Genomic DNA, 15,689 nt, shown 5'->3' with positions numbered 1-15,689 from the left:
TACAAGGCTGAGTTCAGTAAATTAGAGCTATTTTTCTTTTTATTATCATTTGTTACGAATAGCATCAACAATGAGGACCCTCAGATTATTAACAGTTAGAATATTACTTTAAAAAAGAACTATTAAAGATGCCAATATTCCCCAAATCGATCTCTAGATTTAATGAAATCCCAATCAAAATACCAGTAGGCTTTTTTTTTTAACAACTGATTATCAATTTATGAAAAACGTTGATTTAAGCATCTGCAGTGGTGACTTCAGCCTCAACTCCTGGCTCAGTACTGACGGAAGGGATATGCTTGACAATCTCAGAAGCGCTGTGCAGGTCGATGAGTCGCTTGTGGATCCTCATCTGGAAACGATCCCAAGTCTTAGAACCTTCACCACAAGGAGTTTTCCTTGTAGTCTGAGAATATTCTCGGAGTCTTGGTAGGCATCGGAACCGGTCCTTTCATTTTGAGATTCTTTTCCTTCGCACTTCTGATCAGGACAGCACATACCTTCTCCAAAGACTGCACGCTACGGCTGGTGAGGGTGATTCTAATGCCGTCAATCGCCACCTCGGCCTCCACGGGAGTCTTTCCGGTATCTTTAAAAGCCATGGCTGCGGCGCGGCTTCCTGACCGACTTGTTCCTCGGCCAGAGCGAACAGCGGTGAGTCAGGAGCAGGAGCCGGTGGCCCGAGGCTCCGCTGCAGGGATCGCATCTTCCTCCAAGAGCCAGCAGGCTTTTTAAAAATAGAAATTGACACACATATTCTAAAATTTATATGGAAATGCAAAGGCCTCATAATAAACCAAAATATGTTTTAAAAGAAAAAAGTTGGAAGAACTATACTACCAGATTTTAAGACTTAAAAGCTACAGCAGTAAATATTGGCATAAGGATAGGCGTATTGATGAATGAAACCGAACGGAGAGTTCAAATGTAGACCCATTTAGTTGCTTTTCTACATAGGTGCCAAGGTTTTCAATGTGGAAAGGATAATATTTTCAACAGATGGTGCTGGAATGGCTGGATATCCATTTGGAAAAAACAAAACAAAACAAAAACCTCAGTTCTTCTTACCTCACACCACATACAGAAATTTATTCAGAATGGGCTATAGCTTTGTGATGGCTAATTTTACGTGTCAACCTGGCTGAGCCATGGGATGCCCAGATATTTGGTCAACTAGTATTCTCCATGTTTCTATGAGGATATTTTTGGATGCGATTAACATTTAAATCAACAGATTGAGTGAAGTAGATTACCCTCCCTAATGTTGGTGGGCCTCATCCAATCAGTTGAAGGCCTGAATAGAACAAAAAAGCTGACTCTCTCTTGAGTAAGAAAGGATTCCTCCTGCTTTCCTGCCTTTGAGCTGGGACGATGACTTTTTCCTGCCTTCAGACTTGAAATGAAACATCAGCTCTTCCTGGGTCTCTAGCTTGCCAACTCTGCAGATCGTAGGACTTGTCAGCTTCCATAATCCCATGAGGCAATTCCTTGTAATAAATCTCTTTCCATAAATATATAGATATATCTCCCACAGGTTCAGTTTCTCTGGAGAACCCTAATACAGACGAAAACTTGTGTTTATTGAAAGACACAGTGGTAGATTGAATATTGGCCTCCCCAAAATGTCCATGTCCTAATCTTGGAACCTGTGAATATGTTACCTTACATGGTAATAGAGACTTTACAGATGTGATTAAATTACGAATCTTGAGCTAGGGATATGTTCCTGAGCTATCCAGTGGGCCTAATATAATCACAAAGACCCTTTTAAGAGGGAGGCAGGAGGGTCAGAGACAGAGAGGAGATGTGATGATGAAAGCAGAGGTTGCAATGATGCAGGGCCACCAGCCAAATAGTCAGCCTCTAGAAACTAGAAAAGACAAGTAAATCAACTCTCCTCTCGAACCTCCAAGAAAAATGCTGCCCTGCCAGCACCTTGATTTTAGCCATCAAAGGAGGTGAAATTGACCTCCAGAACTAGAAAACAATAAATCTGTGTGCTTTTTAGCCACTAAGTTTGTGATAACTAGTTACAGCATCAATAGGAAACTAATACAGACACCACTGAGAAAACACACACGCACACAGACATAGGACTTATATCAAGAATACATAAAGTCTTATAGTTCAGTAATAAGACAACCCAATTTAAAAATGGGCAAAAGATTCAAACAGACAAAAGAAGACATACAAATGGCCAATAAGCACACAAAAGATGCATAATATCACCAATTACCAGGAAAATACAAATTAAAACCACAAAGTACTATCTCATGATCATTACAATGGCTAAAATGGAAAAGACTGCCGATGCCAAGCGCTAATGAGATGGAGGACGAGTTGGACTTGCATACATTTCTGGTGGGAATGCAAAATGTTCAACCACTGTGGAAAATTGTTTGCTGGTTTCTTATAAAGTTAAACATAGATTTACTACATAACTGAGAATTCAACTTTTAGTTATTTACCCAAGATGAATGAAAACATATGTCCAAGCAAAGACTTGAACATGAATGCTCATAGCAGCTTTAATCTGTAAAAGTTAAAATTCAGAAACAACCCCAAATGTCCATCAACCAGTGAATAGATAAACTATGGTATATCAATAAAGGAATACTAACCTGCAATAGAAAGGACGAGACTACAGACACATTCAACAGCATGGATGCATCTTAGAAACATTATGAGAAATAAATTTAGTCAGACACAGAAAAGTACACTGTGATTCCATTTACATGAAATTCTAGGAAGGGCAAAATGAATCTAGAGTATCAGATAGCAGATCAGTGGTTGTCTGGGACCAGGGGTAGGGCAGGCAAAGAGGCAGGAAAGAGCTTTTGGGGGATGATGGAAATAGTCTATGTCTTGATTGTGATGCTGGTTAGAGGTCAGCAAACTTTCTTCTATCAAGGGTCAGATAATAAATATTTTAAGCTTTGAGGACCATATGGTGCCTGTTACAACTACTCAATTTTATCACTGTAGCATGACAGCAGACATAAATAATACGTAAACAAATGAATGTGGCTGGATTTGGCTCAAGGGCCATAGTTTGCTGACCCCTGGTCTAGACTCTTCAAACTATATTCTTTAAATACGTACATTTTATTATATTATATAACATCGATAAAAATAACACAAATCAAAAATATTATGTAGCTATTTTTGAAGTTAATGTTTTGGAAAGCTACATACAGAAAATGTACAAATCGTGTACAGCTTGATGAATTTTAATTTTAGCCATTCTAGCAGGTGTGGAGTAGTATCTCATTGCAATTAATTTATATTTCCTGGTCACAACTGATACTGAGCACGTTTGATAATGCTTACTGGCCATTTGGGTATTTTTGTGTGTGTGAAGTGCCTGTTTAAGTCATTTTAAAGTTCAGTTGTTGGGACTTCCCTGGTGGCGCAGTGGTTAAGAATCTGCCTGCCAATGCAGGGACACGGGTTTGATGCCTGGTCCAGGAAGATTCCTCCGCGGAGCAACTAAGCCCGTGTGCCACAACTACTGAGCCTGCACTCTAGGGCCCGCGAGCCACAACTACTGAGCCCACGTGCTGCATCTACTGAAGCTCACGCGCCTAGAGCCTGTGCTCCACAACAAGAGAAGCCACCGCAATGAGAAGCCCGCACACCGCAACGAAGATCCAACGCAGCCAAAAATAAATAAAATTATAAAATAAAGTTGTTTACCTTTTACTGATTTGTATGAATTCTTTGTATAGTCTGGATACAGGTCTCTTTGTCAGATATGGGTATTGAAAATATATTCTTCTAATCTACAGTTGACTTTATGCTCTTTTTATTGAAGTATAGTTGTTTTACAATGTATTAGTTTCAGGTGTACAGCAAACTGATTCAGTTGTACATACATATATATACATATATATATATTCTTTTTCAGATTCTTTTCCATTATAGGTTATTACAAGATATTGAATATAGTTCCCTGTGCTATACAGCAAATCCTTGTTGTTTTATCTATTTTATATACGCTAGTATGTATCTGTTAATCCCAAGCTCCTAATTTATCCCTCCCCCCCCCACGCCCACCCTTGTTTCCCCTTTGGTAACCATAATTTTGTTTTCTATGTCTGTGAGTCTATTTCTGTTTTGTAAATAAGTTCATTTGTATCACTTTTTTAGATTCCACATATAAGTGATATCATATGATATTTGTCTTTCTCTGTTTGACTTACTTTACTTTGTATGATAAACTCTTAATCCACGCATGCTGCTACAAATGGCATTATTTCATTCTTCTTATGACTGAATAATATTCCATGGTATATATGTGTACCACATCTTCTTTATCCATTCATCTGTTGATAAAGATTTAGGTTGCTTCCATGTCTTGCTTATTGTAAATAGTGCTGCTATAAACATTGGGGTGCATGTATCCTTTCGAATTAGAGTTTTTGTCTTTTCCAGATACATGCCCAGGATGGATCATATGGTAGGTAACTCCATCTTTAGTTTTTTAAGAACCCTCCATACTGTTTTCCACAGTGGCTACACCAGTTTACATTCCCTACACCAACAGTGTAGGAGGGTTCCCTTTTCTCCACACCTTTTCCAGCATTTATTATTTGTAGACTTTTTGATGATGGCCATTCTGACCAGTGTGACACTTTATGCTCTCTTAATGGTGTCTTTTCTTGAACAGAGCTCTTAATTTTAATACAATCCACCGTATCAATATTTTCCTTTATGGTTAGTGCTTTCTACGACCTGTTTAAGACATCTTTACCTATTCCAAGGTTATAAAGATATTTCCCTGTTTTCTTGAAAGAGCTTTATTATTTTAACTTTCACATTTAGTTATTCAATCTGGAAATGGCTTCTGTGAATGGATATCCAAGTGACCCAGTTCCATATATTGAAAAGGCAACCGTTTCCTACTTCATTGCAGTTACACCATTGTCATAAATCAAGTAACCCTTGTGTGAGTCTGTTTCTCTATTCTGTTCCATTGGTCTAGTTTTCTGTCTTTGTACTAATACTGTACTGTCTTTTCTTATAAGGTTGTTATTTGGTTTTGATATTAGGGTAATGCTGGCCTCATAGAATGAGTTAGGATACATTCCCTTTTCTTCTGTCTTCTGAAGGAGATTGTAGAGAATTGGTATAATTTTTTCCATAAATGTTAGGTAGAATTCACTGTAATTTACCTGGACCTGGTGCTTTATGTTTTAGAAAGTTATTAATTATTGATTAATTTTCTTTAGTAGTATAGGCTTATTCAGCTTGTCTATTTCTTCTTGTGTGAGTTTTAGCAGATTGTGTCTCTCAAAGAATTGGTCCATTTCATCTAGGTTATCAAATTTGTGAGTATAGAGTTGTTTATAGTATTCCTTAATTAACCTTTTAATGTCCATTGGATCTGTAGTGATGTACTCTTTTTCATTTCTGATATTAGTAATTTGTGACCTCTTTCGGTTTTTCTTAGTTAGCTGGTTAGAGGCTTATTGATTTTATTGATCTTTTCAAAGAACCAGCTTTTGGTTTCATTGATTTTCCCTATCAATCTTCTGTTTTCAATTTCATTGATTTCTGCCCAAACTTTTATTGTTTCTTTCGTTCTGCTTCTTTGGACTTAATTTCTTATTCTTTTCTAGTTTCCTAAGTTGGAAGCTTAGATAAATTTCCCCACTACTATAAGTTTCCTAAGCACTGCTTTCACTGCATCCCACAAATTTTGATAAATTGTGTATTCATTTTCATTTCATTCAAAATATTTTACAGTTTCTCTTGAGATTTCTTCTTTGACCCATGTGTTATTTAGAACTGTGCATACTATCTTAATTAGTGGAACTTTGTAAAAATTCTTGGTATCTTCTTATAAGTCCTCAAATTTTGTTTTCCTACTTCAACATTGGCTTTTTTGTTTGTCTGTTTGTTTTGTTTTTTTACTTTGCATTTCCATATAAATTTTAGAATCAGCTTATCAATTTCTTAAAAAACTGCTTGGGATCTAATTGGGATTATACAGAATATATACATCAATTAATGAACAGTTACCCTTTTTACAATTCATGAATATTGCATATCCCTCCATTTATTTGGATTTCACTTTCTCTCAATAACTTTGTAATTTTCTATGTAAAAAAATTTCGCACATCTTTCGTTATGTTTAAGGTATGTGATTTTTTAAATGCTATTGTAAATGACATCTATTTAAAGTACATTTTCTAATTGTTTGCTTCTAGTATATAAAGATAAAATTGACTTTTGGGTATTGGTCATGTATCCAGAGACCTTGCTAAATTCACTTATTCTAATAGTTTATCTGTATCGTTTTTGTATTTTCTACATAGACAATCATGTTACCTGCAAATAGTGACAAATTTATTTCCTCATTTCCAGTTCTTACACGTTATATTTCTTTTCCTTTTTTATTTCTATTTTATTTCTTCCTTAAATCTTTGGAAGCATTTACAAATGAAGCCATCTAGGCCTAGAAATTACAAATTTAAAAGAGAACTATTCAGATTTTCTGTTTTTTTCTTGTGTCAGTTTTAAGTTTTATTTTTAAAGGAATTTGTCCTTTTCATTTAAATTTTCAACTATATCAGCACAAAGTTGTTATTCTCTAATCTTTTAAAAGTCTGTAGAATCTGTAATTGTGTTCCCCTTCTCATTCTTCTTATTAATTTTTTTGTGTGATTCTTGTTAAGGGTTTTTCAGTCTACTAGTCTTTTCTGAGAACCAATTTTTGGCTTTGTTGATTTTATCTTACATACCTTTATTTTCTATTTAATAATTTCTGCTCTAATTAGAAATAAACTACAAGAAAAAAACTATAAAAAACACAAACAAGTGGAAGCTAAACAGCATGCTACTAAAAAACCAATGGATTGCTGAAGAAATCAAAAGAGGAGATCAAAAAATACCCAGAGACGAATGAAAATGAAAGCACGATGATCCAAAACTTACAGGATGCAGCAAAAGCAGTTCTAAGACGGAAGTTTATAGCAATATGATCTTACCTCAGGAAATAAGAAAAGTCTCAAATAAGCAACCTAACCTTACACCTAAAGCAACTAGAGAAAGAAGAACAAACAAAACCTAAAGTTAGTAGAGAGAAAGAAATCATAAAGATCAGAGCAGAAATAAATGAAATAGAGACAAAGAAAGCAATAGCAAAGATTAATGAAACTAAAAGCTGGTTCTTTGAAAAGATAAACAAAACTGATAAACCTTTAGCCAGACTCATCAAGAAAAAAAGGGAGAGGACTCATATAAATAACATTAGAAATGAAAAAGAACTCACAACTGACACCACAGAAATACAAAGGATCATAAGAGACTACTACAAGCAACTGTAAGCCAATAAAATGGTCAGCCTGGAAGAAATGGATGAATTCTTAGAAAGGTACAGTCTCCTAAGAGTGAACCAGGAAGAAATAGAAAATATGAACCAACCAACCACAAGCACTGAAATTGAAACTGTGATTTAAAAACTCCCAACAAACAAAAGTCCAGGACCTGATGGCTTCACAAGTGAATTCTATCAAACATTTAGAGAAGAGCTAACACCTATCCTCTGAAACTGTTCCAAAAAATTGCAGAAGAAGGAAAACTCCCAAACTCATTCTATGAGGCCACCATCAGCCTGATATCAAAACCAGACAAAGATACCACTAAAAAAGAAAATTACAGGCCAATATCACTGATGAACATAGATGCAAAAATCCTCAACAAAATACTAGCAGTCCAAATCCAACAGCACATTAAAATGATCATACACCATGATCAAGTGGGGTTTATCCCAGGGATGCAAGGATTCTTCAATATCTGCAAATCAGTGTGATATACTACATCAACAAACTGAAGAATAAAAACCTTATGATCATCTCAATAGATGCAGAAAAAGCTTTTGACAAAATTAAACATCGATTTATGATAAAAATTCTCCAGAATGGCATAGAAGGAACATACCTTAACATAATAAAGGCCATATACAACAAACCTACAGCTAACATCATACTCAATGGTGAAAAGCTGAAAGCATTTCCTCTAAGATCAGGAACAAGACAAGGATGTCCACTCTTGCCACTTTTATTCAACGTAGTTTTGGAAGTCCTAGCCACGGCAATCAGGGAAAAAAGAGAAATAAAATGAATCCAAATTGGAAAAGAAGAAGTAAAACTGTCACTGTTTTCAGATGAAATGATACTATACATAGAAAATCCTAAAGATGCTACCAGAAAACTACTAGAGCTCATCAGTGAATTTGGTAAAGTTGCAGGTTACAAAATTAACACGCAGAAATCTGTTGCATTTCTACTCACTAACAACAAAAGATCAGAAAGAGAAATTCAAGAAACAATCCCATTTACATCGCATCAAAAAGAATAAGATACCTAGGAGTTAAACTACCTAGGAGACAAAAGACCTGTACTCCGAAAACTTTAAGCACTTTAAAGATGCCATTCCTTGTCTTCTGGCTTCTATCATTTATATTAAGAAGTTATCTGTCAGACTTATTGTTGCTCCTTTGACTGTGATGTATCTTCACTATGGCAGCTTGTAAGATTTTCTCTTTGTTTTCAGTTTTCAGAAGTTTGACTAGGATGTGCTTGGGTGTGATTTCCTTTGTATATATCCTCCTTGGGGTTTGTACTGCTTCTTTGCTTTGATATCATTCATCAATTTTGAAAATTCTAGGCCTTTATTAGGCTTTCATATATTGCTTCCACTAATTCTCTCTTCTCAAATTCTGGAACTACAAATCCACATATTTTAGAACTCTTACCCTAACTCATGCCTGTTTGCTTTTTTTTTTTTTCACATTTTCTCTTTGTGCTTCAGTCTGACTTTTTTTCTACTGACCTATTTTCTAGCAAAGCAATCGTCTCTTCATCTTTGTCCATTATGCTGTTACATCCATGTATTGACTTCTTAATTTGACATTATATTTTTCAGTGATAGAGACTCCAGTGTTTTGTCAGTTATTTTCTTGAACACTTTCATCACATTTATTTTAAAACCTATGTCTAATAATGTTCATATCTGACTCATCTGTGGATCTGTTTCTATTGCTTTGTCCTCTTCTTTTCTGTGCCAGGAAATTTTATCCAATACCAGATTTGTGGTATTGGATTTGAGCAGGATTTGGGGCAGGTATTGGATTTTGGGCAGCTAGGGCAGGCAGATTACCTCAATCCAATTAGAGACTGAAATAATGCAAAGCTGGACTTAGACTTTTAAAGTTTTGTTCTACCTCTGATGCTTCTTACTCTTAGGGTGTAGCCCTCCGACAGTTCTAACTGGGAGTTAAGGATGTTTTCAAGGCCCGTCCCCATTGTCCAGCTGTTTTGGAAACGCTCCGCTGACCTCAGATAGAATTTTGTATTTTATCCAGCTTTTCTGTTTGTTCTTGGTGGGAACATTGGTCTACTATAAGCCACTGCATCCTAGTGAGAAGCAGAATGTAACAAGTATTCTTTTTATAATCTCTAGAACTGTCATTTAGGCTCTGATCCAGGACTAGAATTCATACATTTTCTGAACAATATTTATTGAGTTTCTACTTATAATTTTAGGCACTGTTTCGGTGCTGGAGATACAGCAGTAAATAAAGAGCAAAAATCACTGTACGAGCGTACCTTGGAGTTAAGGCAGATTCAGTTCCAGACCACCACAATAAAGCTAATATCACAATAAAGCGAGTCACACAAATTTTTTGGTTTCCCAGTGCATGTAAAAGTCATGTTTACACTATACTGTTGTCTATTAAGTGTGCAATAGCATTATGTCTTAAAAACCAATGTACATACCTTAATTTAAAAATACTTCATTGCTAAAAAAATGCCAGTCATCATCTGAACCACCTTTGCTTGTGGAAGGTCTTGCTTTGATGCTGATGGCTGCTGAGTGATCAGGGCGGTGGCTGCTGAAGGTTGGGGTGGCTGTAGCCATTTCTTAAAATAAGACAACAGTGAAGTTTGTTGCACTGACGGATTCTTCCTTTCATGAATGATTTCTCTGTAGCATGCAATGCTGTTTGATAACATTTTACCCACAGTAGAACTTCCTTCAAAATTGGAATCAATTTTCTCAAACCCTGCCACTGCTTTGTCAACTAAGTTTATGTCATATTCCAAATCTTTTGTTGTCATGTCAACAATCTTCATAGCATCTTCACCAGGAGTAGATTCCGTCTCAAGAAACCACGTTCTCTGCTTATCCATAAAAAGCAACTCCTCATCTGTCAAAATTTTATCATGAGATTGAAACAATTCAGTCACATCTTCAGGCTTCACTTCTAATTCTAGTTCTCTTGCTATTTCTACCACATTTGCAGTTACTTTCTCCATTGAAGACTTGAACCCCTCAAAGCCATCCATGAGAGTTGGAATCAACTTCTTCCAAACTCCTGTTAATGCTGATATTTGGACCTCTTCCCATGAATCACAAATGGTCTTATTAGCATCTAGAATGGTGAGTATTTTCCAGAAGATTTTCAACTTACTTTATCCAGATCCATCAGAGGAATCACAATCTATGGCATCTATGGCCTTACTAAATGTATATTTTTTTTAATTAATTAATTTATTTTTGGCTGCATTGGGTCTTTGCTGCTGGGCACGGGCTTTCTCTAGTTGCAGTGAGCGGGGGCTACTCTTCGTTGTGGTGCGCGGGCTTCTCACTGCAGTGGCTTCTCTTGTTATGGAGCATGGGCTCTAGGCGCGCGGGCTTCAGTAGCTGTGGCACGCGGACTCAGTACTTGTGACTCACAGGCTCTAGAGCGCAGGCTCAGTAATTGTGGCACATGGGCTTAGTTGCTCCACGGCATGTGGGATCTTCCCGCACCGAGGATCAAACCCATGTCCTCTGCATTGGCAGGCGGATTCTGAACCACTGCACTACCAGGGAAGTCCCACTAAATGTATTCTTAAATAATGAGACTTGAACATCAAAATTACCCCTTGATCCATGGTTGCAGAACGGATGTTGCGTTAACAGGCATGAAAACATTAATCTAGTTGTACATCCATCAGAGCTCTTGGGTGACCAGGTACATTGTCAATGAGCAGTAATATTTTGAAAGGAACCTTTTTTTCTGAGCAATAAGTCTCAACAGTGGGCTTAAAATGTTCAATAAAACATGCTGTCAACAGATGTGCTGTCATCCAGGCTTTGTTGTTCCATTTATAGAGCACAGGCAGAGTAGATTTAGCATAATTCTTGAGCCCTAGGATTTTTGAAATAGCAAATGAGCATTGGCTTCAACTGAAAGTCACCAGCTGCATTAGCCCCTAATGAGAGAATTAGCCTATTTGAAGCTGTGAAGGCAGGCATTGACTTCTCCTCTCTAGCTATGAAATCCCTAGATGGCATCTTCTTCCACTCTAAGGCTGTTTTGTCTACATTGAAAATCTGTTGTTTAGTGTCCCCACCTTCACTCATTATCTTAGCTAGATCTGGATAACTTGCTGCAGCTTCTGCATCAGCACTTGCTGCTTCACTTTGCACCTTTATGTTATAAAGATGGCTTCTTTCCTTAAACTTCATGAACCAGCCTCCTCTAGCTTCGAACTTTTCTTCTGCAGCTTCTTCACCTCTTTCAGCCTTCAAAGAACTGAAGAGAGTCAGGGCCTTGCTCTGGATTAGGCTTTGGCTTAAGGGAATGTTGTGGCTGGTTTGATCTGCTACCCAGGCTACTAAAACTTTCTCCAAATCAGCAATAAAGCTGTTTCTCTTTCTTATCATTTGTGTGTTCACTGGAGTAGCACTTTTAATTTCCTTTAAGAACTTTTCCTTTGCATTCACAACTTGTCTAACTGTTTGGGGCAAGAGGCCTAGTTTTTGGCCTATCTTGGCTTTTGATACACCTTCCTCACTAAGCGTAATCATTTCTAACTTTCGATTTGAAGTAAATAAATTGACTCTTCCTCTTGCTTGAAAACGTAGAGGCCATTGCAGGGTTATTAATTGGCCTAATTTCAATATTGTTGTGTCTCAGTGAAGAGGGAGACCCGAGCAGAGGGGGAGAGATGGGGAATGGCCAGTCTGTGGTGCAGTCAGAACACACACAACATTTATCAAATAAGTTCACTGTCTTATATTGGTGAGGCTCCTGATGCTCCAAAACAATTACAACAGCAACATTAAAGAATGCAGATCACCATGACAAATACAGTGATAACGAAAACGTTTGCAATATTGTAAGAATTACCAAAATGTGACACAGAGACACAAAGTGACCACATGCTGTTGGACAAATGGCGCCAATAGACTTGCTCAATGCAGGGTTGCTGCAAACCCCCAGTTTGTAAAAAATGAAATATTTGCTAAGTGTGGGAAAGTGAAGCGCAATAAAACGCGGTATACCTGTACATGTGGTGCTTGTATTTTAGTGGGAAAGACAGAAAGTTGGCTAAATGATGATGTAAAATATATAGTGTATGAAATACTGGGCATATACCCTGAGAGAAACATAATTCAAAAAGAGCCAGGTACCGCAATGTTCATTGCAGCACTGTTTACAGTAGCCAGGACATGGAAGCAACCTGAGTGTCCATAACAGATGAATGGATAAAGAAGATGTGGCACATATATACAATGGAATATTACTCAGCCATAAAAAGAAATGAAATTAAGTTATTTGCAGGGAGGTGGATGGACCTAGAGACTGTCATACAGAGTGAAGTAAGTCAGAAATAGAAAAACAAATACCGTATGTTAACACATATATATGGAATCTAAATAAAAAAAAATCGTTCTGAAGAACGTAGGGGCAGGACAGGAATAAAGACGCCGATGTAGAGAATGGACTTGAGGACATGGGGAAGGGGAAGGGGAAGCTGGGACGAAGTATATACACTACCAAATGTAAAACAGATAGCTAGTGGGAAGCAGCCGCATGGCACAGGGAGATCAGCTCCGTGCTTTGTGTCCACCTAGAGGGGTGAAATAGGGAGGGTGAGAGGGAGACGCAAGAGGGAGGAGAAATGGGGATAAATGTATATGTATAGCTGATTCAGTTTGTTATACAGCAGAAACTAACACACCATTGTAAAGCAATTATACTCCAATAAAGATGTTTTTAAAAAAATTTTTAAAAATGTATATATAGTGTATGAAATAAAAGTGTTAGGGAAAATACGTGAAGAAAGGGGAATAGAAAATGTTTAGGGGAGTGAGTTGTAATTTTACACAGGATGACCAGCTAAAGTCTTACTGGGAAGGTAACACATACATGAAGACCTGCAAGAGGTGTGAGAGCAGGTCATGCAGATATCTGGTGGAAGAGCCTTCCAGGCAGATGGAACAGGAAGTACAAAGCCATGAGGCAGGGGCACCCAGTATGTTTAAGGATGTGCAAGGCGGCCAGTGTGGCCGGAAAAATGAGTGATGAGAGAGTAGTAGAAGGTGAAGTCAGAGAGGAAAAGGGGCCATTTATGAAGGACCTTGGAGGTCATTGTAAGGCCCTTAGTTTTTACTCTGAATAAGCTGAGAAGGCATAGGAGGGTTTTAAGCATAAGTGTGACATGACTGACTTATGATTGAACAGGTTCACTCTGGTTACTATGTATTGAACAGATAGAAGGGCGACAGAGGAAGCAAGGAGACTTGTTGGAAGGCAATAATCTAGGTAGGAAAGGTCTTGGATCAGGATGTAAACAAGAAAGGCAAAGATGAAGCCCACAGGATCAGATATGGTGTGAGAAAGAGGGGGAGGAAGGATATCCAAGATTTTTTGTCTGAGCAATTGGAAGATGGAAAAACCATTTACTAAGATGAGAACAGCAAGTTTGTAGAGGCCAGAAGGGAGATTGCTAAAGCTCAACTTTGAATGATGACTGAAAATATCTATTAGATATTCAAGTGGAATCAGATGGTTGAATATAAAAATATGAAATTCAAGGGAGAGGGCTGGGCTGGAAATGTAAATTTAGGAGGCATCGGCATATAGCTAGTATTTAAAGCTATGAGACCTAAGGATGTCTCCAAGAGAGATGTAGGTAGAAAAGAGGTAAAGACCAGGACTGATCCCCAGGCTCCTCCAACAGTTAGAGGTCCAGGAGATGAGGAAAAACTGGCAAAGGAGACTAGGACGGAACATCCAGAGACACACTAGGAAAATGAAGACGTATTAGGAGAATGATGTCCAGGAGGGAGTGACCACCTATGTCACTGAGGCCCAATTTGATAATGATGGGTAACTGACCACTGGATTCAGTGGCATGGAGGCATTTGGTGATTCTGATAAGGGCCTTCTGGCATCATGGTAGGAGGGAAAAGCTCTTATATTTAGGTTCAAGAGAGCTCAGCAGAAGAGAAATTATAGACAGTAAGTATGGGCAACTCCTTTCGGGAACTTTGCAATAAAGCAGGACAAAGATGATGGGCAGAAGCTGCACTGGGAAGAGAGGTCAGAGTGTCTTTTCAAATTGGAGAAAAAATGGCATGTTTGCCCTTATGGCTGGAATGGTCTAGTGGAAGGGGAAATTGATGACAGAGGAGAAAGAGGGGAGAATTATAGGAGCAATGTCCTTCAGTAGGTGCCAGAGACTGTGCAACGTGCATGCATGGGGGTTGCCTCAGCAAGGACCACAGACAGTTCAACAATAGTCACGTGACGTGAGCCAAAGGCTGCTTTGGCCACAGATATCCAAGAAGAATAAGCTTTCTGACCTGTTCATCCCATGACTGCTGTATTTCACTTGTATTTTATTTAATTTTTTTATTTTTATTTTTTGGCCGCACCATGCGGCACGTGGGATCTTAGTTCCCCTACCAGGGATCGAACTCACACCTCCTGCATTGAAAGCACGGAGTCTTAACCACTGGACCACCAGGGAAGTCCCTCGCTTGTATTTGCATACTAAATAGTTAGCTCCTCCAACAAAGATTCGACAAAAGGGGGAAAAGCTTGTGCCAAGGGAAAGCGGCACCTTCAGAAACAGAAGAAGCAGATTCCTTCTCTCCTGCCCGTGCCCTTTGGTTCAGGCTGTTTTCCAGGAACTGCAGGGCAGCCTGAGGGGAGACCGAAGTCTGCAGTTAGGACTCAGCCCTGAAGGCCAGGCTATCACTTCTCCGGCACGGCAGAGGGAGGAGCGCACCCATCTCTGCCTTGGTTCTGGTTGTTATCATCCACCAGGGTCCCAGGCCGGAACTCTCACAGCTACCTTGCTTCTTCTCCCTCTGTCACCTCCACCAACTAGTCAATTATCAGATCTTGTAAATTCTATTTCAGAGATGTTTACTGCAGGTCCCCATGCCTCTCCATTCCCTCAGCATCGCCTAAATCTACACCCATGTCTTCTTCCTCTTGGTCTATCCAAGGCCTCCTACGGGTCTCCCTGCCTCCTACTCTCTGTTCCTCCATCATTATAGGACCCGTAGAGTTATCCTCTTAAAAAACAAAGCTGGATTTGTCACATATCTGCTTAAAAGCCTTTTTTGGCTTGCACATGGCTAGAGGGAGGAATTTTGAACCTGGGGCGCATACACTGCCTGAAATCTCAGATACAATTTAATGTGTGTCGCTATGTGTGCATTTTTTTTTCTGGGGAAGGCAGCGGCTCATAGCTTTGCTCAGATTCTCGGAGGTGTCCATGACCTCCACAGGCTAAGAATCATAGGCTTGAAGGGTAGCAGGCAATCTCCCTTCTTAAAATACGAGGTCCCCTGTTATTTGACTTCAGTTGTACCTGCTGTCACTTCTCAATATT

At 38.5% G+C, this 15,689-nt stretch overlaps 1 pseudogene across 1 annotated transcript; it reads right to left on the bottom strand.

The window, feature by feature from the left end:
- Positions 1-235: 235 nt before the first annotated feature.
- Positions 236-670, bottom strand: LOC309819471 (small ribosomal subunit protein uS10-like; annotated as a pseudogene). Its single transcript has one exon. The product of its transcript is annotated as a small ribosomal subunit protein uS10-like (transcript).
- Between the last annotated feature and the right edge of the window lie 15,019 nt (positions 671-15,689).

This window comes from Grampus griseus (assembly GCF_964374135.1).
Source record: "Grampus griseus genome assembly, chromosome: 2".
In the NCBI taxonomy this organism is placed as follows: domain Eukaryota; kingdom Metazoa; phylum Chordata; class Mammalia; order Artiodactyla; family Delphinidae; genus Grampus; species Grampus griseus.
The sequence above is the reverse complement of the archived record's forward strand: the minus strand, read 5'-3'. Positions and strand labels throughout refer to the sequence as shown.